The 26,473-nt window shown below is 36.1% G+C and overlaps 1 protein-coding gene across 9 annotated transcripts in view; it reads right to left on the bottom strand.

Moving 5' to 3' along the window:
• PTPRD (protein tyrosine phosphatase receptor type D) overlaps positions 1-26,473 on the bottom strand; it is a 2,000,866-nt gene that overhangs the window by 671,028 nt on the left and 1,303,365 nt on the right. Inside the window, exon 1 of one of the 9 annotated variants that reach the window (XM_029201879.1) lies at positions 2,181-2,211. The exons of the other annotated variants lie outside the window; for them this stretch is intronic. The gene's annotated coding sequence lies outside the window, so the exon portion shown is untranslated. Of the gene's footprint in view, positions 1-2,180; positions 2,212-26,473 lie in introns of those variants that run through there. 9 annotated transcript variants of the gene reach the window in all.

Here is a 26,473-nt window from a genome sequence, read left to right as displayed (position 1 = left end):
TCTGGGTGATGCTCTGAAAAGGTATGCATAAGTGGGGAGGGGGAGGGAATGAGTACAAGGGGAAAAATAGACAAGATTTAAAGGATGCGGCATTTTCTGCGCCTACGAGGTATTATGCTGGAAAGAGCTTGTGTGTTAGGACAAGGTTTGTATCCCAGTTCTACTCTTCAACAGTATATATTTTTTAACTTGCTAAGTTGCTTGATATTTCCAAGTTCAGGTTCCTGCATATGGAGCTTGTATTAATTACTTCTCAGTGGTGACCTGAGAGTTTTGAGATAACATCAGAAACTAGTCAGTTCATAAATGTTGGTATCCCCTGCTCCAGCTTGCCTTCCTTTCCTTTCTTCACGGAGTGCACGAGTGAAACCTCTCTGTCAGGGACTTCTCAGACCAGTCGATTCACTGCACACGATTGGAATGAGGGCTGTATTATTCTTTGCTGCAAAGATGGTGCTAATCACCCACCATCTGTAGTGTTTGTGCGCGTACTTTTCCATTCCTGATGGAGACACATTTGTGCGCTAGGATAGGCAGCTGGACTCTTTTCCTCCATTCTTTTTTGATCTTCATTTCTCATTTCGCTCATTGGGAGTACTCCACAGACGTGACACACAACTTGGCAATAATCAGGTTAGTGTTTTCAGGTAAAGACTTTCCATTTCCAAGCATGAGTCAGGGTTAGACACACCAAATGCTACTGCTGGAAAAGGCCTTGGAAAACATCTCATCCAAACTCTTCATACAGATGAGGAAACAGAGGCTTAAGAGGTAACTTGCCCAAAACATAAAGAAATGTAATGGCCAGGTTCAGATTAGAACTCAGATTCCTGCTGTTCAGCTCAGGGAGCTTTCCAATCATTCTCATACCTCTCAGAGAGGCATTTTGCCAACTTTTTTGGAAGAACATACAACCACAGTAAATCCAAATGTTACATTCAAGGACAGTCACATAAGAATCTGTAAAGGGATGGTTCTGATTCTGACTATCTTTTGGAAAATAGTAGAGATAACCCCTTGGAAGATTATCTTTTCCTTCTTTGATTAGCAACAATTCTGAATGCATCCTTGTTTAGAGACACTTGGGCACATGAGCACACACACACACATACACACACACAGTTCTCCTGTTCTCTCTCAGGATAAGTTAGTTGCCCAGGTGGTCTCATTAATGACTGCACTCTCGCAGGCATGAAACACCATGACTTCTTGCTGTTGGGACTGCAGTATGCAAATTGGCTAGAGTCAATCGTACCTGATTTTCTAAATTGCCTCTGCTATAACAATTCTCCCACCTGGTAATAAGCCATTGAAATTAAACAATGGGACTGATTATACATCCCTCACTCTGGGGAAACTCCGTTAGTTTTACCTGAATAGAAACTGCAGAACAGGGCCCAATTTGGGGTAAGTGGTGTACAAGATGCTTCAGGAAGCACAGTAAAAATAACTTTGAAGAAGTTTAAACATTACTCTTTAGCCACAGGCAATATCAAGCAAACAGAATTTTATTTACAAGTCACATAAAGGCATGCTTAAGTGAGTATTGCCTGATGCAGGCCAGAATTGATAGAGCTCATACTTATTTGAGCTCAGCTCTTGACACAGATAGTGGGCTTCAGGTGAATCCTGGAACCTCTATGGCTCTATTAGAAATCCATACATAGTATAATTCTCCAGCTTGAGGTTTTCTAATTTCAAGCCACAGATAACTAGTAGTTGGGAGACCTGGAGAGGAGTCCCATATCTTAACTCACCAGCTGTTTGATGTTGGGCAAGTAATTTAACCTTTCCGAATCTCAGGTTTCAATGACCTAACTTGGGTTTTAAATACCTGCCCTACTCGTTTCCCAAGATTGTTGTGAGGATCAAATAAAACCTTGTACAAAATATGACTTGAAAACTGGTAAGTGCACGGTAAACGTGGAGGCTTTGTCTTTTTCGAGGCAGTCATTTTTACTGAGCTCGTGCACAATTCTACAAAACACAGATTTCAGCCAATGGTGAGGTTGGCCTTCTTTTCCTGACCTAACCTCATATGCAATGGCTGCAGTATAGATGGACTTTGGAGTCAGATAAACCTATGTCATATGAGTCTTCCATTTACTGGCTCTGTGTCCAGGGGCAAGCTAGCCAACTGCTGAGACTCATCTAAAAATGGGCACTGAAATAATACTCACCTCAAGGGATACTGTGAGAATCAACATTGCTGTGGATGGAACATGAACACAGTGCAATTAATGTTACCTATTATTATTAGCAGAGAATAAGTGCAACATGCAGGGATAGTCACATCATGCCTTGTTCTGAACAAAGCAAAAGCTTTCATTGCCTGGTATAGTCTGAAGTATGGGCGAGAATTATTCAGGTTTCTCTCTTACAAGGAGGGATGCCTAAGGACCTATAAGAAGGCTGATGAGACATTGCAGTCCCTGGGATCTCATTCCCTAGATAGCGAGCTACCGGAGTGTGGGATTAGATTTTTTGCATCCCACCAATATTAGCAGTCATAGAGCCTAGCACACAGTCTGGCACATGGCCAGATGTATGGTAAACATTTTGCATGAATGAGAAAAGAAATCTTTGGCTGTGAAAGGACACATAGCAATGAAAAATATGAAACTTAATTCCTTGAAAATAAGGGCAGAGACTTCCTTCTCTTTCCTTTCTGTCAGAACACTGACCACTGAAATTTAAAAATGTTAAGTACTTTCACTGTCATTTTCAATGTATCTCCTTAGAAACTATATAAGCCTTTTGTTAACATTAGGACCTAGGAATATTTTTCTCAAGGACCTGGCAGCCATCTCTTGGAAATGTAAATATCTAGGGAGGGAGTACCCCTATCTCCTAGTTTCTGTGGGAAGGTAGGAGCCTAATTTTGGTGGGCCCCTTGCTCCACATTATAAAATTCCTTCCTATCAAAAGATATGAATTTTTTGTTTCCTCCCACAACCCTTTTGGATAAAGTCAAGTTAACACTGATGGTCATCCCAATCACCAGGTAAAGTTAGAATGAATGATGAGTGACCAATAATGCTGTCAAGTCCTCTTATTTGAAGACTAGTTATTGCTGATCTTGAAAATATATATGTGATGTGATGCATCTGCTTGGCTATATCAAAGGGTGAGATTTCTTTCTGTCTGCAATCTCAGCGAATTGTCTGTGGTGCATATCACACTCTGGTTTAATGCTTATTCAATAATAAAGGTGTTTTCTTTCTCTACTTATTACCTTTGTGAAGAGGAATTCTGGGTTGGGAGAAGCTTTTTTTTTTTTTTTTAATTATATTTCCCCAATACTTGCTAAGCAGAGCATCACGTCTCCCAGTCTAAATGGTATCTGATGACTATGGATATAAAGAATGGTCTGCAGGATTTCATATCAACCTCATTCTGTTAGGCTGTGTATTAGACAATAAACTGCATTTTTCTAGGATCTTTCATTCAGAAGCTGTCAGGGGTTTTATTATTGAAGTGGGAATAGACAGCACTGGAGTTCTTGGCCCTTCCATCAGAAATAGATACAAACTCGATTTCATACCTAGTTTAATAAATCTGTTGAACAGATTGAACAGGAAGCACTGAGAAGGTATGAACCATCCTCACTCTTTCTAAGGAGGTGAGATTTCTCAAGACTAATGCTGGTGGTTTAAATGCTAATGGTCTTAACTATTTCTTTGTTTAACTATAAACATTAAACAAACATGCCTACCTCTTTGAAACTTAACTAGATTATTCTGTAATTGAGTAAGTTATTTTAAGAGTTTTAACTGAGTGACTCAGTAATAAAGATTATTCCCCTTCTGCCATCCAAAGAAAATCCCGATTCAGTAATCATAAATTCTCATTGGCCTCTGGCTAGGGTTGCCCTCATTACTTGAAAGTTTTCTAGAAATTAAAAAAAAAAAAAAAAATGCTTGGCAGTTTGTATGGAAAGTGGGGATTTCCACAGCCTTTTCTAAATAGTGGGGTAAATAAGTAATGCTCTGGTAAACAGAGTAAGATTTAAGACAGCTTACTCAAATAAATTAAGCAAGTAAAGAAACTGAGATGAAAGGAAAATGCATAATTGTTAGAACAAAATGAGTCTGTTCTAGCCAAGAGGAAAATAAGAAGAGACAGGACTACTAAATGTAATGTGGAATCCTGGATGGAATCCTGGAAGAGAAAAAGGCCCTTACGTAAAAAACTAAGGTAATCTGGATAAAGTATGTACTTTTACTACTAATAATGCATTAACATTACTCCATTAATCGTAATGTAATTAAATGTGACATTCTAATGTTAGATGTTAATAATAAGGGAAACAGTGTGAGGTACAAGGAGCGCTCTGTCAGGGAGGGAGTAGAGTTTAGACAAAGACCTTAGGTGAAAATCCTAAAATACCTTTCTTATTTTAATTGAAGTATAGTTAACTTATAATACTTTCAGGTGTACAATGCAGTGATTCAATATTTTTAAAGACTATTACAAGATTACTGGCTACATTGCTTGTGCTGTATATTATACCCCTGTGATTTATTTATTTTATAACTGGTAGTTTTTACATCTTAATCCCCTTCGCCTATTTTGCCTATCTCCCCACACTCCCCTCTGGCAACTACTAATTTTTTCTCTGTATCTGATAATCTGTTTTATTATATTTGTTGTTTTGTTTTTTTAGATTTCACATATAAGTGAAAATATACAGTATTTGTCTTTCTCTGTCTGACTTATTTCACTTAGCATAATATCTGCTAGGTCTATCCATGTTGTTGTAAATGGCATTATTTCATTCTTTTTTATTCCATTTATACTACATTTTTATCCCTTTATTTGTCAGTGAACACTTAGATTGCTTCCATATATTGGCTACTGTAAATAATGCTGAAATGAACATTGGAGTACATATATCTTTTTGAATTGGTGTTTTAATTTCTATGGGTATATACTAAGGAGTGGAATTGCTGGATCATAGGGTAATTGTATTTTTATTTTTTGAGGAAACTCCATACTGTTTTCCATAGTGGTTGCACTAATTTATATTCCCACCAACAGTATGAGAGTTCCCTTTTCTCCATGTCCTTGCCAAAACTTGTTATTTCTTGTCTTTTTGATAATAGCCATTCTGACAGGTGCGAGATGATATCTCACTGTGCTTTTGATTTTCATTTCCCTGACGATTAGTGATGTCAAGCATCTTTTCATGTGCCTGTTGGCCATCGGTGTATCTTCTTTGGAAAAATGCCTATTCAGGTCCTCTGCACATTTTTAAATTGGAATATTTGTTTTCTCTGATATTAAGTTGCATGAGTTCTTTATATATTTTGTATATTTACCCCTTATCGGACATGTCATTTGCAAGTATTTTCTCCCATTCAGTAGCTTGCCTTTTCTTTTTGTTGATGGTTTCCTTTACTGTGCAGAAGCTTTTTAGTTTGATTTGGTCCCATTTGTTTATTTTTGCTTTGGTTTCCCTTGCCTGAGGAGACAGATAAATATATATGTATGTATGTGTATATATATATATATATATATATATATATATATATATATATACACGCACATATGTATGTATATATACATACATATATTTTAGTTATATATATTACAGCTAAAATATTTAGCTATATAATATATAGCTAAATATTATATATAGATAGATAGATATAGATATAGCTAAAACCAATGTCAAAGATCATGCTGCCTATGTTTTCGTCTAGGAGTTTTATGGTTTCAAGTCTTGCATTTAAGTCTTTAATCTATTTTGAATTTATTTTTGTATATGGTATGAGAAAATGGTCTAATCTCATTCTTTTACATGTAGCTATCCAGTTTTCCCAACACCACTTATTGAAGAGAGTATCTTTTCTGAATTGTATATTCTTATTTCCTTTGTCGTATATTAATTGACAATATGAGCATGGGTTTATTTCTTGGTTCTATTCTGTTCCATTGATCTATGTGTCCATTTTTGTGCCAATTCCATACTGTTTTAATTACTATAGCTTTGTACTATATTTTGAAATCAGGGAGTGTGATACCTCTTGCTTTGTTCTTCTTTCTCATGATTTCCTTGTCTATTTGGGGCCTTCTGTGGTTCCATACAAATTTTAGAATTATTTGTTCTAGTTCAGTAAAAAATGTCATGGGTCTTTTGATAGCAATTGCATTGAATCTGTAGATTGTTTTGGGTAGTATGAACATTTTAAAAATATTACTTCTGATCCATGAGCACAATATATCTTTCAATTTATTTATGTCATCTTCATTTTCTTTCATCAATGTCTTATAGTTTTCAGAGTACAGGTTTTTCTCCTCCTTGGTTAAATTTATTCCTAGGTATTTTATTCTGTTTGATGCAACTGTGAATGTAATTGTTTTCTTAATTTCTCTTTCTGAAAGTTCATTATTAGTGTATAGAAATGTAACAGATTTCTGTATATTAATTTTGTATCCTACAACTTTACTGTATTTATTTAATCATGTCATCTGCAAATAGTGACAGTTTTCTCTCTCCTTCCAATTTGGATCCCTTGTATTTCTTTTTCTTGTCTGGTTGGTGTGTCTAGGACTCACAACACTATGTTGAATAAAAGAGGCAAGAGTTGGTATCTGTGTCTTGTTCCTAATGTTAGAGGAAAAGCTATCAGGTTTTCACTCTTGAGTATGATGTTAGCAGTGGGTTTCTTCATAAATGGCCTTCGTTATGTTGATGTATGTGCCCTCTATACCCTTTTTGTTGAGAGTTATTAATCATGAATGAATGTTGAGTTTTGTCAAATGCTTTTTCTTCAGCATGTGTGTTTTACCTATTATTTTGAATGTGGCATATCACAGTGATTGATGTGCAGATATTGAATCGTGGTTGGAATAAATCCCACTTGATCATTAGGTATGATTCTTTTAATGTATTACTGAATTCAGTTTTCTAACATTTTGTTGAGGATTTTTGCATCTATGTTCATCAGGGACATTGGCCTGTAATTTTTTTGTAGTTGTCTCTGTCTAGTTTTCCTATCAGGGTAACACTGACCTTGTAGAATAAATTTGGAAGTTTTCTCTCCTCTTCAATTTTTTGGAATAATTTGAGAAGGACAGGTATTCACTCTTCTTTAAATGTTTGGTACAATTCCCCTATGAAGTTATTTTGTCCTGGACTTCTGTTTGTTGAAAGTTTTTTTTTTTTTTTTTTGGATTACTGATTCATTTTATTACTAATAATTGGTCTATTCAGATCCTCTATTTCTTCCTGATTCAGTCTTGGAAGATTGTATATTTCTAGGAATTTATCAGTTTCTTCTAGGTTGTCCAAGTGATTGTCATAGTATCCTCTTATGTTCATAGTATCCTCTTATGACTATGTTATTTCTGTGATATCAGTTTTAACTTCCCTTCTTTCATTTCTAATTTTATTTGAGCCCCTCTCTATTTTTTTCTTGATGAGTCTGGCTAAAGGTTTACTAATATTGTTTATCCTTTGATAAAACAAGCTCTTAATTTCATTGATCATTTCTATTTTTTTATTCTGTATTTTACTTACTTCTGCTCTGATTTTTATTTATATTATTATTATTGTTGTAAAGTTAGGTTGTTTATTTGAGATTTTTTTCTTGTTTCTTGAGGTAGGCTCTTGGATCATTACGAACTTCCCTCCGAGAACTGCTTTCACTGCATCCCACAGATAGAGTTGTGTTTCTATTTTCATTCCTCTCTCAAGGAATTGTTTAATTTCCTCTTTGATTTCTTCACTGACCCATTGTTTTGCTTTTTTGTTTGTTTTAGTAGCACGTTGTTTAGTCTCCACATATTTGTATTTTTCACTTTCCTTTTGTAATAGATTTCTAGTTTCATACCTCTTTGGTTGGAAAAGATGCTTGATATAATTTCAATCTTCTTAAACTTATAGAAACTTGTTTTGTGGCCAAGCATGTGATGTGTCCTGGAGAATGTTCATGTGCCCTTGAAAAGAATGTGTAGTATATGCTGTTTTAGTATAGAAAGTGTTGCAGATATTTATTAAGTCCATCTGGTCTAATGATGTCTCATTTAAGGTCAATGTTTTCTTATTGATTTTCTGTCTGGATGATCTATTCACTGATATAGGTGAGGTAATAAAGTCCCCTACTATTACTGTATTACCATCAATTTCTCCCTTTATGTTTGTTAATATGCTGTATGTATGTAGGTTCTCTTATGTTGGGTGCATATATATTACAATACTTATTATATCTTCTTGTTGGATTGATCCCTTTATTGTTATATCAGTCTTTGTCTACTGTTGCAGTATTTGTTTTAAAGTATATTTGTCTAAGTATTTCTACCCTCCAGGTTTTTTGTTTTGTTTTGTTTTCATTTGCATGGAATATCTTTTCCATCCTTTCACTTTCAGTCTGTGTGTGTCTTCAGCTCTGAAGTGAAACTCTTGTAGGCAGCATATATAAATGGGTCTTGTTTTTTAGCCACCCTATGTCTCTTGATTAGAGCATTAAGTCTGTTTACATTTAGAGTGATTACTGATAGGTATGAATTTATTGCCATTTTGTCACTTGCTTTTTGGTTGTTTTTGTAGTTCTTCTCTGTTCTTTTCTTCTTCTTTTAGTCTGTGATTTTGTGACTTGTTGATTTTCTTTAGTGTTATTATTGGGTTGCTTTCTCTTTTTTTTGTATTATTTTTAGATTTTTGGTTTGTGGTTACGAGATAGGTATATATTTTTAAAGCAGAAAGTTATTTAAGTCCAAAACTTCTAAACTCTCTGCATTTTACAACTATCCCCCACTTTTAATGTTTCTGACATTGAATTTTACATCTTTATGTGGATCCCTTAGCTACTTGTTATGGTTATAGTTGATTTTATGAGTTTTGACTTTTAACTGCGATACTGCCTTTTTAAGTTGTTGATCCATGGCTTTACAATATATTTGCCTTGACCATTGAGATTTTTTTCTCCATATTTTTTTCTCATTTCCTGTTATGGCCTTTCTTTTTCACTTAGAGATGGTCCTTTAACATTTCTTGTAAGGCTGGTTTAGTGGTGATGAACTGTTTTAGTTTTTGCTAGTATGGGAAACTCTCTCTCTCCTTTAATTCCTAATGATAACCTGCCAGGTAGAGTAATCTTGGTTATAGGTTTTTTGTTGTTGTTGTTTGTTTCTTTCTTTCAGCACTTTAAATATGTGATGCCACTCCCTTCTAGCCTGCAAAGTTTCTGCTGAAAAATTAGCTGGAATTTCCTTGTATGTGACTCTGCTTTTCTCTTACTGCCTTTAAAATTCTCTATTTTTAACTTTTATCATTTTAATTACAATATGTCTTGGTGTGGATCTCTTTGAGTTCATCTTGTTTAGGACTCTCTGTGATTCCTGGACCTGGGTAACCATTTTCTTCCCTGGTTGGCTAAGTTTTCAGCTACTATTTTATCAAATATGTTTTCTGCCTTTTTCGCTCTTACCCTTCTGTGACCCCTATAATGCAAATATTAGTACACTTGATGTTATCCTGGAGGTCCCTTAAACTATCTTCATTTTAAAAAAAAAAAAAAGAAAAACTTTTTTTTTCTTTTTGCTGCTCTGATTTGGTGATTTCCACTATTCTGTCTTCCAGATCGTTTATGCATTCTTCTATATCACTTAATCTGCTGTTGATTTTTCTAGTGTATTTTTCACTTAAGTTATCATATTCTTCAGCTCTGACTGGCTCCTTTTTGTATTTTATAATTCTCTGTTAAAGTTCCCACTATGTTCCTCTATTCTCTTCTGGAGTTTGGTGAGCATGACCATTGCTTTGAACTCTTTATCAGGTAAATTACTTATCTCCATTTCATTAGGATTTGTTTTACGGGTTTTACCTTGTTCTTTCATTTGGACCACAATCTTTTGTCTTCTCATTTTGTTGACTTTCTGTTTGTCTCTATGAATTAGGTGAAACAGTTACTTCTTTTGGTCTTGAAGGTTTGTCCTTGCGTGGGAGCATCCCTGTGCAGACTGTGAGCCTGGTGGTTTTGGCAGGAGGGCTGGATCCAGAGACCAGAATGAGCAGGTCTTCTCCCAGGGCTCACTGAGGGCTGCCACCTTGGTGTATAGGGCTGGAGTTGGAGCCCAGCACAGGCCAGGGCTTCTCCTGGGGCATGTCAAGGGGTGCTGCCTTGGTGGAGGGATGTGATTGGATCCAGAACCAGACCTTGGCAGGTCAGCTAAAATGCCAGGCACTTTTCAATCTGTTGCCTCTATGCCGGGACTTGGAGTAAATTTGTGAGTGTGCTTTTTAACAGCAGAGTTTCAGTTTCCTGCAGCCCTTTGTCTCTCCTAGTCATAAGCTCTGCTGGTTTTCAAAACCATTAGGGGGCTTATGTTCCCAGTGCTGGTCCCCAGGGCTGGGATGCCCAATGTTAGGCTTGAACCCCTTGCTCTTTAGGGAAAGCCTCTGAGTTTCTTACATCCCCTTCCACTACTGAGTCACCCACTGGTGGTGTGGGTCTTGACTAGTTTGTGTTTCTGCCCCTCCTACCTACCTTGATTTGCTTTTTTCTTCATATCCTTAACTGTAGAAGAGCTCTTCTTATAGTCTTTAGGTTGTTCTCAGAGAGAGTTGTTCTACATGTAGCTGTAGTTTTGGTGTGTCCATGGGTGCAAGTGAGCTCAGGGTCTTCCTACTCTGCTATCTTGATCCCCTCTCTGCCCGTAAAATATCTTCTTTCTCTTTATATCCCTAGGCCCAGTACAGTGTATACTGAATGAAAAATCTGTTTAATATTCTCCCTTTCTCCTCTCCTATTATTCTCTATGTTCTACCCCTTTCCACATACACATTCCATTCTGTTGATAAAATCCATGCTTCTTGGTTGACCCTGCTCAGGTTTTGAAAAGAGTAAAGCATAGAATACAGCTTATACCAACAACTTTGGCTACTAGGTGATTTTCTCACCATTCAAAGAAAGTGAAAGTTAAACTGGTTTGAACATGAATCTACAAACTTATGCTTTCATGGTGCAATATGAAAGATTGTGTACTGCATTAAAAATAAAATGTCATCTACAAAATGGTAAGTCCCTTTAATAAACCTATTAATTCATCCTGTGCCTTGTATCTGGTATTAAATCTAGGCTAAGTACAAAGTAGAGAGCCTACCAATATGTATCTCAGAATAAAACAAATACAGAGTGTTGGAGGTGGAAAGGATCTTAGAGAGTACTTATTTCAATGTCTTCATTTTATGTGTGAGTAAACTGAAGTTCAGGGAGGTTACCTGGTTTATCAAAAATCCCCCAACTGTAGAACATTTATATGTCATCTTATCGTATAAAGAATATGAGGAAGGACAAAAGTAGAATGAAAAAAGAATATATAGACAATAGTTTGTGTTAGTGAACTTGACCTTAATGACTCAACCACTAAGATTAGCATCTCCAGGGGGAACTTTGCTGAAGCACTAAGCTTTATAAATATATTAGACAGCAGGGCTAGTTCACTCAAGTATAGAGCATTGCTAACGGGTTCCCTCTAAAAATTACTCTGCCACTGAACTTTGAAATTTCTTTAGTGGGCAATACCAATTTTATTCCATAATTAAGGGTTTAAGGTAAAAATATCTTTAGAATGATCCCTGTTGTCTTTTCCTTCTTTGAAAGGGCTATCAGGTGGCAGAGGGAAGCTGAGTAACAAGGATGGCCACGGTGAAATCCAAAGATCGCTGGAGGATTAAGCATGTAAACAAGCCAGGAAGAGAGAGACAAGTCTGCTTTTTACCGTGGCCAAATTCTTAGGAGATTTCAGGGTGCCCAGGAGTGCAGTGAGAGCCAGCAGTGATGACTGGCCGACAGCTCAAGCAGGTACTTCGGAGGCAGGCATGTGTAGTATTCTATCTGGTCTAAGTTTTGTTACTTTAGGAAAATTAATAAACTTTTCTGAGCCTCAGTTTCATAATCTATAAAAGGTGAATAACTTCAAAGAATAGGGTAAGGTATTCAAATTAATAAACTGCATAACATTTGGAAAGCCAGAGCAAATGCTAAATACATAAAATGTTAATACTTTTTTTTTTCCTTTTTCATTCCTACTTCCTGCTCCGTGTCTGGATACAAAATCCTTAAGGACACATGGTATTTCTAAATAGTCACTGGATGTAGGGTGAATAAGTGATCCAACATGTGCATGACTGGGAAGGTAGGGGGAAAGTGAGAAATCTACGTACATCTGATAACATGGTAAGCAGGTGAGAGCGGAGAGAGTCCGCTGGGGACTGAGCACAGTTTCATCTAGGCTGGTTGGTTCAGCTTTCCTTACTCTCATCTGTATTCATTTCCTTTTCTTCAGCAAATTCCCTTCCGCTATACTTTCAAGCACTCCCAAATAAAAATGAAAGAGCCTGACAGAAGTGAATGTGTGTAAAAGTGTTATGATTCTTTAAGTGGGACTAATTTAATGTTTGTCCAATGTACGTGATAACAATTATTCTTATTTTTATTTAAATTTTTTCCTTGCCAGGAAGTATTTCTGAATCCCTAATTAATGCCACATACTTTTTAGAAGTTTTGTTATATTTTCATGGGTATTACTTATAAATAGTACAGGGAGATAATGGTGAGAAGGTCTACCTCCCCACAAATATTAAAGTAGAAAATAAGGAACTAAGGTAATATTGCTTTTTGAGAGTTAAGCTATAAAACAAACATAAATCCAAGCATAGCTATATAAATTCTATACATTGAGCTATATGAATGCATAGCTATGCAAAGCTTTAGCTTAAACAGGTAGACTGGCCTTCAGGCTAAGACCTACTCTGGAACATAATTGAAGTTATTTACATATATGGAGAGAATGTGTCAATTGGAGGAGTGTTAGCAACAGAAACACAGGATGCTGAGAAACAATCGTTGGTAATGAATTAAGTTTTATCCTACTTAAGGGATTGGCTTCACTAGCTCCAGACCCAGGTATCAAATCCATTCTGCAGCTCTAATCCTTCAGGGCAGGCAGATGCACCCAGAATGCTTATCTTGATAACTCTTACCACATAATGTAGTAGTCCACAAATTAAGGCCTTAGTCCAGCCCACCAGCTTGTTTTTATAAATAAAGTTGTTTGGAACATGGCCTTGCCCATTCATTTATGTACTGTCTATGACTGCCTTCTGCTGCAACAGCAGAATTGAGTGGTCACAGTTGTGACTGAAACTGTATGGTCTGCAAAGCTGAAAATATTTACTGTCTGTCTCCTTACAGAAAATGTCTGCTGACCACGGATAGCTCAGCCAACTTCCCTTGATTTCATGTTCAACAAACAACCTTTTGATTCGATGTTGATTGTTTGCTCCTGTACATACTTTGTACTAGGAGAGAGAGACAACTTGTAAAATAGTAATAAACCAATCTGTTTAAAGCTCCATCTATTCATATGTCATGGTAGACCCTCTGGGTAGACTAACATTTATGTATGTGACTGCAAAGCTGGTGGACTGACCCAGTGTCCACCCACAGGGTATTGTAGCCTGGGTCTGTTTGGAGCCCATCTTCTCTGGGTAACTTTGGGAATTACAGTGCATCTTTTCTTTCTGATAGCATGTTTTTCAGTTACTACTTTATAGATGAGGAAGCTAAAAATCAGAGAGAGGAAGAAAGAAAACATTTATTGAACATCTATTCTGTTCTAGGCTCACAGCTGTTTCCTATGTAATGCCATTTAATCATTACAAGCCTAGATGAGATATAAAACTCAAGTGTGTATATTCACAGATGTGGAACTGTAGGTTGAGAAAGGGGAAGGCCATACTAATTTGTTAGGAAGTCAGGATCTGAAATCCGGTGCTCAGACTCAAATACTTTTACTCTGTGTTTTCACTTGACCTAGAATGCCTGACAGTCTTCTGTTGCTGGGCTTAAGAGAGCAACACCATATGCCTTGGTCTCTTCCACTGAGGTATACTGTTGTTCTTTAATAAACACGATGAAGTTAGAAAATCCTAGAGATTTTAAAGGTGTAAAATTTTAAAATAAATCCCGAACATTAATACTGGAGTATAGAATCTTAGCCAACTACTTTACATATTCAAACATGCTCTTGCATAAAGAAATTGGTGTCACCGCAGCCCGATGTTCATAAATAACAGTTCATGACAAAAAATTCTTTTTTCAAAACTGGTTTTGTACTTGAAGTGAATTAATTGTTGTACTCTGAATTCACTGCAGCAAGAACATATTTTAGAATTTCTGAAAGCTGAACAGAGTCGAAGGTTATCTATAACATGGTCATAACCACAGTCATAATATGTGTTCAAAATAAAACACTGAAAAGAATTAAAATGTTCCCTTCAAGCCAAACTCAAAGAAATTTCAACATAAAATGGACTGTAAAAGTGCAGTTAATGTTGCTTGCTGAGACCCATTCTTTAGGAGTTCAGAACCTCTGAAAAGCTTTTGTTTATTATTTTTTCAGCATTAAAGGAAACCAGCCTTTAGAGATAGAGCTGGTTCCACCCTCTCACACAGTGGTTGTGCACTGCTTTGGTTTTGATTTGTAAATGTTCTGCCTGAGTGTACTTCTTGTCTTCTTATCTAGATTGAAAACTTTTAGATGGCAAAGTTTATCTCAATGACACTTAATTTACAGCTATGCGGATGGTGGGTGTTTCATAAAAAAAAAAAAAAAAAATTGCCAATGCATCATACTGTTGTAAGATAGAATTTTTAACCAATTGATCATAAATGGAAATATATATGAGAATATTCAGAAAGAAAACTCTAATCCATGAAGAATTCCTTTTACTAGTTTCTCTCTTCAGTTTTTTAAAAATAGGGAACCACAACTAAACTCTGAGGAGCCATGAAGTCAAATGAGTAAATACACTGACAACTAGAAGTTATTTGGAAAAGCCTAGTCACACAAAGTTAGCACTGGAAGGCACCTCTGAGACCACTGAATTCAACCCATTATGCAAATGCATTACATAAACCCTAGAAATACTAAGTGATGAGCTCAAGGCCACAGGATTTATTGGTAGCCCAGCTGAGAGGAACAACCAGAACTCCTGAATCCAAGTTAATCTCCTACTATAAGAGTTAATCTCAACTGTACTGGCTTTCTAAGAAAAATAAAAGTTCACATTTCCTTTAGAATTGTTTGAACAAGAAGTCTCTAAAATGCAAGAAGTTATTCTAGGTCTCCTTAGTGTTGGCAGAAGAGGGACTATATATTTCTTAGAAGGCTGTTAATGTGGACAGAAATCCAATTTATCCTGGCTTATGTATAAAAGGGGGAATTTACTGGCTCACATAACCAAACTACGTGTGGTGCCGGCTACGGGTGAGGAGACCTAGAGACTCACACACCCTTAGGATCTGTCTTTCCACATCCTTCATCTATGCTCTTTCAGATGCTGGTTTTATTCTCTGAGGCTGACTGTCTCTGTGAGGCTGGAATCAGAGTGTCAGGTAGATCTAGGTTTCATCTTTACTGCTTCCTAACTAAAGAGGAAACAGAATTCCTCTCTGCCAGTATTAATGAGGAAAATTCTAGGGGAAAATATGGATGGATTCTACTAAGATCAAATGATCATCTCTGGACTGATCACTGTGGTTGAGAGGTTGATTCTTGGATAACTCTAACTGGAATTATTTAAGAGGAAGCATCAGGCTAGTAAGACTGAAGCTCATCTCAAACTTACATTTGGGGTGTGAGAGATGCAGGTTCCCTAAGGAATTAGGAGTGATGCTACCTGAGCAAGGAGGAAAGATGTGCTGGGCAATCAGAACAGCAGGCGGCGAGGGAGAAGTTAGAGTCACCGAAGACTTACTCTGACCCTAGAGAATATACTAGGCACTTAGCAATTTTTTTAGCTTGCTTATCACCTAGATCTCCTTCCCTCTTTTACAGAAGAATGTATCTTATGAGCCTCAGTGGGAGGCATAAGTTATTTTCTACTACCTATTTTCTAGAGAACTTGAAAATGCCAAATACTTGATTTCCCACCCTCCTTTGAAACTAAGGCACAGGAACATGACCTAGACTCAGCCAATGTCCTGGACTTTGAGTCAGAGGTTAGTGACACCAATATTTAGTTCACAGGCAATAGCGGCCGCAATAGCAAGTCCAGAGGAAGCAGCAGACATGGTGGATGCAAGCTGGGCAGCCAGTACTCAGGGGTAGTAACAGTAGTGTTACCAGTAGTGTTACCTGCTACCCAGCTTGACATGTTCCTGAACATTTCTGAACCTGGTTCTCTAGCCCTCTTGGTGATACCATAAGCTCCCAGTAACTTTACAACAAATAGGTTCTCAGCTTAATCAATCTAGAGTTTGTTTCTGTGCCTCACAGCTAAGAGAAAACAAAAAAGAAATCATATAATCCAGTATCCCAGTACCAGAAAATTCTGGAATCATTTTTATTATTAAAAACATATTATTTTTATTGAGAAACTTAATACCTCTCTTCTGGATTTCCCTGGTGGTCCAGCAGTGAAGACTCTGCACTCTCAATGCAGGGTGCCCTGGTTTGATCCCTGGTCAGGGAACTAGATCCCGTATGCTGCAACTAAGACCTGGCGTGCCGCAACTAAGACCCCGCGTGCCGCAACTAAGTCCCCACATGCCGCAACTAAAAGATCCTGCCCTCCGCAGTGAAAATTCTGCACGCAGCAACAGAAGATCCCATGTGCCGCAACTAAAGACCCGGTGCAGCCAAATAAATAAATAAATATTTTTACAAAATACTTCTCTTCTTTGAGAAGTTTTGATTAACAACTTGCCCTATATTAAAGGTAGGTTATTTTTAATGCGAATGCTACTTATGTCAATTCATATTAAATAATTCCAAAAGCATATTTGTTAGTCTATGCCATCCACTGGTGGATAGGTATTATCACTGTTAAACACTATGGAATTCAATATTTCTCTTGGATTTCATTGTCAGGATGACTTCAGGGTCACCATAACCTCTGTTTTGCTCCTTCAATTCTACTAATGCAATGATACCACTAAGTAGTTTACTTTCGACTAAACTCTCAGGCAGAACCTGCCATCCCACCCTTGACAGAAAAATGGCCTGACCCCCAACTCCTCAAAAGCTAATAGGAAAATCAGCAAGGAGGAAAAACGAAAACTTCAGTGAGCAACTGTTAATGCAGGTTAGTATTTAATTTAAATAAGACTTAATATTATATTTTCATTACAAAGGCTGATATATTAGTGATATAACTGTGTATCTTAAATTGCCACAAATAAAAATGAAGATTAAAAGTTGTCTTTAATAGGACAGCATGAACTTCCAGTCTCTTTTTTTACAGTTTTGGGTGGAAGATAAAATTTAGACAGGAGTTGCTGAGGAACGACAGGAAATTGTTGCTAAGGCTAATAAGTACCATCTGAAAATATCCAACATGTCACCAAAGGATTTATTAATTTATCTTCTCTCTGGGTTTTGTTTGTTTGGAAAAAGAACACATACACATATGGTTGCTACAGATAGATGTCACTGACCCCTGCGAGTGGCCCATGTTAATCTGCCACAAGTATCTAAACATGCTGCTTGGTCTAGGGCTGCTGAGGGCACTGTCACAGCAAACGGGGTGATACGTGATTTCTTATTGCCTCCTAGCTGTTCAGGAACTGTAGGTGTGTTTGGCTGTTTGCTCATTTTGTGAACACTAACTAGTTTAGGCATTTCTGTCTTTTCTAGGGCAGCACCAAATGTAGAAAGAGTGACTGTGTAACTTAATAATAACGACACTGTTAAATAAATGCTGCACTTCAGAGAAGTAGATCTTAACTTGGAGTTTATCAGGAGCTATCAAGTCATTACAAACTGGCCATTACTAGGAGCTTCCAATCATTTTCCACCAAGGGAGAATACACAGCAATTGCCTTTTACAACATTTTCTGCCAGCTTCTTCTCTTATGCTTTTTTTTCTTGTTAGTTTTACTGGAAGCTAATCACCTTTCAGAAGGAATGACAGATATCTCTGTGCCTCAAGAATACCAATGAAATATTTACTTTGAATATATTGCCGTAATAGCTTATTAATAAGCACTACCTAAGACAGCCCCATTTAGACCATTTGCTGAGAAGTACCCAGGACAATAATTTTGCTTATAAAACATAATCAAGATAATCAACAGAAACAAGAAATGAATCAAGTGAAGACTCCTGATGACAGAATCTTAGCCAAATCATTCAAAACAATGATGCTCAGGAAACATGACTGTCATTTCCAACCACCTAACTAGACATGTTCTGTTATGGTCCAAATTAGGAGCATGAAATACACTCTACAACCTAGGGGATTTTAGAGCACTTACATAAATCACAAGTGACATATGGGAGCTCATTAAAGGAAGGTGAAGTTATAAGCACCCAGGGGGCTTGCTGTAAATCAGAACTTTTTAAAAAAAAGCGTCAGAGGTCAGTCATACAGATTAGAGGATGCTTTTCATGTCCCTTAAAAATAATCCATTTCCCTTTACCCCTTCTCAGCTAACATGCTGCTTGAGTACTGGCCAGTACTACAAAGTTTTGCTGTGTGTGTGTGTGTTGGGAGGGGGGTGGCGGTGGAGGCTGGAGGGTCGTGATTTGATTGATTTTGATACGCAAACAATAAAAGCCACGGGAGAGTAAGACCTCAGTGCAGCCTGCTTCAGCCCAACTTGAAGGTAACAGTGGAAGCTGCCCGAAGAAGGACAGCCATAGGCAGCTCTTATGTTACAGAAGTGATGCCTGTAAGCTGAGCTTTGAATGACACATTATTTCCTGTGTGCACCCCAATCTATTTTCTGCCGGACTAAGCTTATAAAACTCTGCATAAATTCTCCCTCTCAGCCTGTTCTATAATCCTGTGAACACACTGTCTTCCTGTTCATTCCTTCAGCCAGCAAGCACCAGCTGTTCGGTCCTGGAAACATTTTACGTTAAAGGAAAAAAAAAAAAAAAGCAGATGATCAAAAATCTGTATAAACTGCAAAATCTTGAGATATGCAGATGTTTTAGGGTGGTGAATATTTGACCTGAGTAAAAGAAACGATTAGGCTTCCGCCAATCATTACACTGTTGAACACTCTGCTGAGATCGGTTTATCTGGACACTCCTCAGCTGCCTCAGTTCTGCACAGTCTGTAAACTAAGCCAGTTTTGGTTGTTATGTGCTAAAGAAAAGATAAACTCTGAGCTTAAAAATATGAACAAAGAGAATTACTTTAATATAGTAATCATGCTTTTTTCATTGAAAAATGACACACATTTTGTTAACTATATTTTTCAGCTTCAGAAGGAAAGTGGAAGTCACTCGATAATGTCGCTTTAATTACTTAAATGCACACTTCACGCCTCAAATACACAGGAAAGCTAGTTGTTATAATTAGAAGTTCTACAAAGACATAGTTTATATAAATTGCAGCTAATTACTTAAGTAAAACGCCAGTCTTTTGCCATCCTACAAGGAAAGATATCCAAGAATATGTAATTTAAACAATAGGTCGAAGTGGGAGATGTGGTGATTATAATGTGAAATTTTCTTTAAAAAAATATAGGTGGCTGTTACTGGGAACTGAATGAATCCTGTTTCCATTTGGGCACTTAATTCCAAGTTATCTAGAAAAACAACTCATATCTACAGACCAAATAGTTTGAAGAGAGCATTTATGAACATTCTGTTACTAATGTCTTCCTATTCATTTTATTGATAATTTTAGGGAGGACTTAAAACCAATCAAAGAGATGATAATACTCTACAATAGGGGTCATGAAACTTTTTCTTTCAAGGACTAGATAGTAAATATTTTAGGCTTTGCAGGACATGGGGTATCTTCTGCAACGACGCAAGCGACTTTGTAGTTGTAGTGGGAAAGCAGCCATGGGCAGTACATAAAACATGAGCATGGCTGTGTTTCAGTAAAACTATTTACAAAAATTGGTGGCCTACAGGACATAGTTTGCTATCCCCTGTTCTACACCAAGCATCTAATGACCCGGGAAGCAACACTAGTCATTATTGCTATCCTCAAGACAGTTTGGGGTTTTTGTTTACTTTCAACATCTAAGGTCTAGCAGCCCTTCTCCAGGGACCTGCTTCTAGAGAACAAAGCCTTATTGCTTCAAGGCATCCAGTTACTACATTTGAAAAATCCTCCCTTTCACATTTTCTCCTGAAGTAAAGCAGTATTCAATATATCAATGAAAACCTAGGGTCTTAACACTGAGGTGTATGTTAGTGTAACAGCTTTATTTTAGAAAGGAAGGCAATGAAGTACAAAAATGTTAAGTTATACAGTTAACAGACAATGATAGGTCCCGACTTGAATCATGGATTTCTCCCTTTTCCAATTCTACTGCATAGTCTCCCAACACTCAAAGACAATGTGTTCCCTGTCCCTAAACACCAAGGAGGAACTGAGTACCATTTAAAAATATTAAAACAAAAATTGGATCAATTACACAGAATTCATTTATGGGTACAACTTTCAATTTTTTTTTCAACATCGAGGACCTAGCCTTCTGATTCCTAACTAGGGCACTTTTTATTCTAGCATACCATCTCCTAGCTGTCAAGCTCATTCTTGGTACACATGCAATATTTAATAAAGAGGCAATAAATAAAAATATTATGAAATAATATTATGATTTTATGAGGCAACAGTTTTGTAGTTTTGTTTCTGAGCATAAAGGGGATTTATTTAAAATAGGGTCTATTTTATTAAAAGGAATGCTTTCAAATTGCCCAACAAGCACTGACTGAAATGTTTCATTATGCAGTACAGCATGTTTATTCAGGTGAAAATATACAGAATATTGCATATCTCTAAATACATTGATCTAAATGCAAACGCAGTTAAATGTAAAATCCAACCTTGGTGTCATTTGGTTTTACATTCTGCCATCAAAATTTAGAGGTATTCTTTCATTTTTTAACATAGAAATCCAGAAATCAATGGCAATTATAGGTAAAACTGGTAAAAATAGAAGTAGAACATCTGAAATTGATATGCCCAAACCATTCAGAAAACTTTTTGTGGAGGTATAAAGTGTAAATTAATGTTTAGGTTGTGTCATGGTCATTAGGAAAAAAAAAAGATTGGATTGCTTCTAGAGACCATGATTATAGAGAATTTAAAGATAAGAGAAGGTCAAGTGACTTCAGGTCTTTATTTCATTTAGTTGTAGGGCTGACCAAGGTGCTTTCTATCAAATTCATTTAAACCTAATTGTTTTGGGACAAACAGTACACAGGCACTCAAAAGGTATCAGATCTTCTTTCTCTTCTATTCCTACCCAATCAAAATTATATATTCTCAATCCCATTGCTCTATTGCCACAAAACAATGTCACAGTGAATCTAAGATAAAAGTATCAAATTTGCGATCTGGACATGTGAATTAAATACAACTATCACATTTTATAAATATGAATACTGAAATCCAGTAAGGCAAAATGACTTGTCTATGACTCTACTGGTAGACTGAATTAAAGATCAAACCCATGCCTTTGGTGCCTAAGCCCACTGTCTACTGGAATATACAGTACACATAGAACAAAGCTATAAAATAGTGACTGGCTCCGCGTGGGTAACTTTATGCTTCCTTTGGAAGTTGCATTAGCAATTTGATGCCACTGGAGGCATATGTTTCTTTCATGGCACTACAAAATAACCTTATTAGGCAGAATGAAGTAATATTGAAAAGGAATATGTTCATTCTAGCGAGCTGACTGAGTCTGCCTGCCATCTTCCACTGTCTACAGCAAATCAGTTTACTTAATGAAAATTTAAATCTAACTTACTCATGTAATGAGCTAAGTGTCCTTTGAAGCAGTTTTAGATAGTAGAAGACATTTTCCAATTGCAAAAAAAAGTACTATCAAAAAGTATTTCCTACTTGCTAAGAGCGTAGATATTAAAAGTTCTCATTATTGGTATAACCTTTATGGAGAACAGTATGGAGTTTCCTCAAAAAACTAAAAATGGAACTACTGTATGATCTAGCAATCTCACTCCTGAGCATATATCCAGAGAAAACCATAATATGAAAAGATACACGCACCCCAATAGTCACTGCAGCACTCTTTACGATGGCCAAGGCATGGAAGCAACCTAAATGTCCACTGACAGAGGAATGGATAAAGAAGATGTGATACATATATACAATAGAATGTTACTCAGCCATAAAAAAGAATGAAATAATGCCATTTGCAGCAACATGGATGGACCTAGAGATTATCATACTAAGTGAAGTAAGTCAGACAGAGAAAAACAAATATCATATGATATCACTTATATATGGAATCTAAAAAAATGATACAGATGAACTTATTTATGAAACAGAAACAGACCCACAGACTTTGAAAACAGACCTGTGGTTGCTAAAGGGGAAAGTAGGGGGAGGGATGGATTGGGAGTTTAGGATTAACATATACTCACTACTATATATAAAATGAACAATTAACAGGGACCTGCTGTATAACACAGGGAACTCTACTCAATAATCTTTAATAACCTATATGGGAAAAGAATCTGAAAAAGAATGGATATATGTATATATATAACTGAATCACTTTGCTGTATACCTGAAACTGACACAGCATTGTAAATCAACTCTATTATATTGTAAATATACTCTATTATAAAATAAAAATTAAATTTAAAAAAGTAATATCACAAAAATTTTTTTTAAAGTTTTTAAAGTTTTTTTTAAATTTTTTTTAAAGTTTTTTTTAAAGTTTTTTTAAAGTTTTTAAAAATTTTTTTTAAAGTTCTCATTACACAAATGGTAATTCTGGGAGGAGATGGATGTGTTAATTAACTTGATTGTAATCATTCCACAATGTATACATTTGTTAAATCATCACCTTGTACACCATATATATATATATTTTTTTTTCTTTTTTAATTTGCCTATTATACCTTGATAATGCTGAAAAAATATAAAAATCATAAAAGCATTTCCTATAGAATAAGCTTTATATCTTAGTATATGTGTACAACCTAAATATATTGACTTTTGTTTCCTGAAGAATAATACCATGTATTAGGTTGAATGTTTTGCAAAATGTCTGAACATTGGCAATTTCATACTGTTTGACATAATAGTATACCAGAGTGGTTCAGATCATGGGATCTCACCAAAGATGAGCTCGAGGTCAAATTCTGGTTTTTCCATTTAGAATTGGTACATGGTTAGGGCTGTTAAGAGAGAATACTTATAAAATTCTAATCCTCGCGTTAGTCATATAAGTGCTGAGGAAATGCTAGTTTTATGACAGTTGGTGATGATGATTATGACGGTGATGACTGCCTTAGTCAGTCTGGGCTGCTAGAATGAAATACCATAGACAGGGTGGCTTAAACAACAAACATTGACTTCTCACAGTTATGGAAGCTGGCAAGTCCAAGATCAAGGCACTGGAAGATTTAGTGTGTGGTAAAGACCTGCTTCCTGCTTCATACATAGATGACTGTCTTCTTGCTGTGTCCTCACAGGGAGAAACAGAGCTAGAGAGATCTCCGAAGTCTCTTTTATAAGGGTACTAATCACGTTCATGAGGGCTTCTCCTCATGACTTAAGTACCTCACAAAGTAATTAATACTGTCCTCCTAATACTGTCACCTCCTAATACTGTCACATTGGGGGTTAGGATTTTAATATGTGAATCTTGAGGGGACACAAACATCCAGTCTATGACAATGATAACAAATGTAACGGTGGTGATGATGACAATGATGATGATAATGATGTTGATAATGTTTGTTCTACACAACTAATCCATCCTGGTTGAGTCAATGGATTTGAAGGGTTGATGTGTTTAGAATGTCTTGATAACATGATTACAGAAAAAGGAAAACACATATACAAAATTAGCATGGGTTGTGTTGGGAATGAAAATTGGAGGCTACCGAAAATGTTGATTAGTGAACTAGGTTTATTGGAAGATTGGTTTTATAAAGTAACTCCGGTGTATTCATGGTCTAATCAGTTGTTATGGGTTGAAGCCAAGATCTAACTGCTAGCTAGATAATTTTTATAAAGGACATGGGATCAGAAAGGATGCTCTGTTACTTTCCTTATTGAAAGCTCTATATTACTCATAAAGTGAAGGACCAACTTGGAAATATTACAGGCAAGAAAGCACACTTTTTTTTCTTTTTCTTTTCCCCTTTAAGGTCAAAGTCCAACAACAATAACAATAATTAAAGCTACCAGTTCATGTACTGTGTACCTAGTACACATGCTAAATGTTGCAGACATTGCGTGAAGCATTTAAATACATCATCTCATTTAATTCTGAGAACAATCCTGTGAGAGGAGTTCTGTCATTATCACAATTTTACATAATGGAAAATTGAGGCTCAGAGGAATTCAATCACGTTCCTATTGTCATGAAACTAATAAATTAGGTATTCAATATACTGAGACAATGATACTCTGCACAACTATGAAGACTTTAGCCAAAGTGTGTATGAAAGTATATGAGGTCTTTTTGGGAACTTTACAATTTTTTGATAACATTCAGTAAGTGCTTCTATCTGAAAAATGAAAAATTGAACTAGTAGATGTAAAATTGTTATGGCTTTTACTAGCAGTCTTTTGTGATCCCTCCTGCCCTTGGGCCTCTATGGCTTGCTAGATCATATTCATTACAAGTCCGTGGAAAGAGTTTTTGCCGTGGACAGGAACACATGAGGCCAGGGATCTGATGGTGACTCCTGATGCTCTCTTATCCTCTCATACAGCAGTCTGTATGAAGTATGCTCCAAATCCATTTTGAGTTTGGTTATATTCACTATTACATTTTAGTTTGTTTAAACGTACATTTATTGATTATACACTAATGTGTATGGCATTGTTGTGTTATCTTGTAACTCAAAAGTAAATAAGAATAGACCCCAGTCCATGAAAAGACATAGTCCTATAGGACAGGCAGGAAGGAAGATAGGCAATTTCAAGATACTGTTTTATATACTTTGCTAGAATTGTTCAAGGGAACACAAAGGAGGAGACTGGTGAAAGTGTCCTGAAAGAGATGATTCCTGAGCTGAATTTTGATATGTGATTAGAAGGGTGCATACACAACATGATATTCAGCCTCAACTATTAATCAAAAAATAGAAATACTAAGGAGTTGACAATAGCCAGTAAAATTTGACAATATCCAGTAAAATTACTAATGCCAATATGTGATAATAAACTTTTCCAGCTATATATTTAGACAAACTCTCACTTGAGTATTCAAGAAAACATGTATAACTGTTTGTGGGAATGTAAATGGGTACAACCACTATGGAAAACAGTATGGAGGTTCCTTAAAAATCTATAAATAGAGTTAGCATATTATTCTGCAATCCTACTCTTGGGCATATATCCAGAGAAAACCATAATTCAAAAAGGTACATGCACCTCAACGTTCATAGTGGCACTATTTAAAATAGCCAAGACATGGAAGCAACCTATGTGTCCATCGACAGATGAATGGATAAAGAAGATGTGGTATATACACACAATGGAATATTACTCAGCTATAAAAAAGAATGAAATAATGCCATTTGCAGGAACATAGATGGACCTAGAGATTGTCATATTAAGTGAAGTAAGTCAAAGACAAATACCCTGTAATATTGCTTGTGTAAAATCTAAAAGAAAATGATATAAATGAATTTATTTACAAAACAGAAATAGACTTACAGATGTAGAAAACAAACTTATGGTTACCTAAGGGTATAGTGGGGGGTGGGGGAAGAGATAAATTAGGAGTCTGGGATTAACATATATATACAACTATGTATAAAATAGATAAACAACAAGGACCTACTGTATATCGTAGGGAACTATATTCAATACTTTGTAATAACCTATAACAGAAAAGAATCTGAAAAACTATATATATATATATATATATCTGAATCACTTTGCTATACATCTGAGACTAACACAACATTGTAAATTAACTATGCTTCAATTTTAAAAAAAGTTAAAAAAAGAAAACATGTATAAAAATATTCATTACAGAATCATTTATAAGACCTTCGAATTAGAAACAACATCAGTGTTCATCAATAGATAGATAAATTGTGGTATATTCATATGTGGAACACAATACCCAACTTCAAAGTGATGGAGTAGACAGATCTATACATCTCATTATTGATAAATATCCCAAACATAATGTTGAGTAAAACTTTTGCTGAATGATAAACACAGTGTAATACTACTTATCTAAAATACGCAATGCTGTATGGCAGATACGTATTGTGTATGCACATGTGCACGCACGTGTGTGTGAATAAAAAAATCACCTGTAAGAACAGACAACAACTTTACAGCAGTGGTTGCTTCTCGGGAGGAAGAAGGACTATAGATAAAAGCTAGAGTTTAAAGAGGACTTAAACATTATTTGTAATATTTATTTCCTTTAATAAAAAAAATAGAACAAGGATATAAAAAGCTAAAAACTGTCAGGTTTTCAAATCCCAAATTATGTTTATAAATATATCTCAAAATGAAATGAAACAAACAAAAGAAGAG

Source organism: Monodon monoceros, unplaced genomic scaffold, assembly GCF_005190385.1.
Source record: "Monodon monoceros isolate NGI ecotype Baffin Bay Population unplaced genomic scaffold, NGI_Narwhal_1 Super_Scaffold_5, whole genome shotgun sequence".
NCBI classification, from domain to species: Eukaryota; Metazoa; Chordata; class Mammalia; order Artiodactyla; family Monodontidae; genus Monodon; species Monodon monoceros.
The sequence above is the reverse complement of the archived record's forward strand: the minus strand, read 5'-3'. Positions and strand labels throughout refer to the sequence as shown.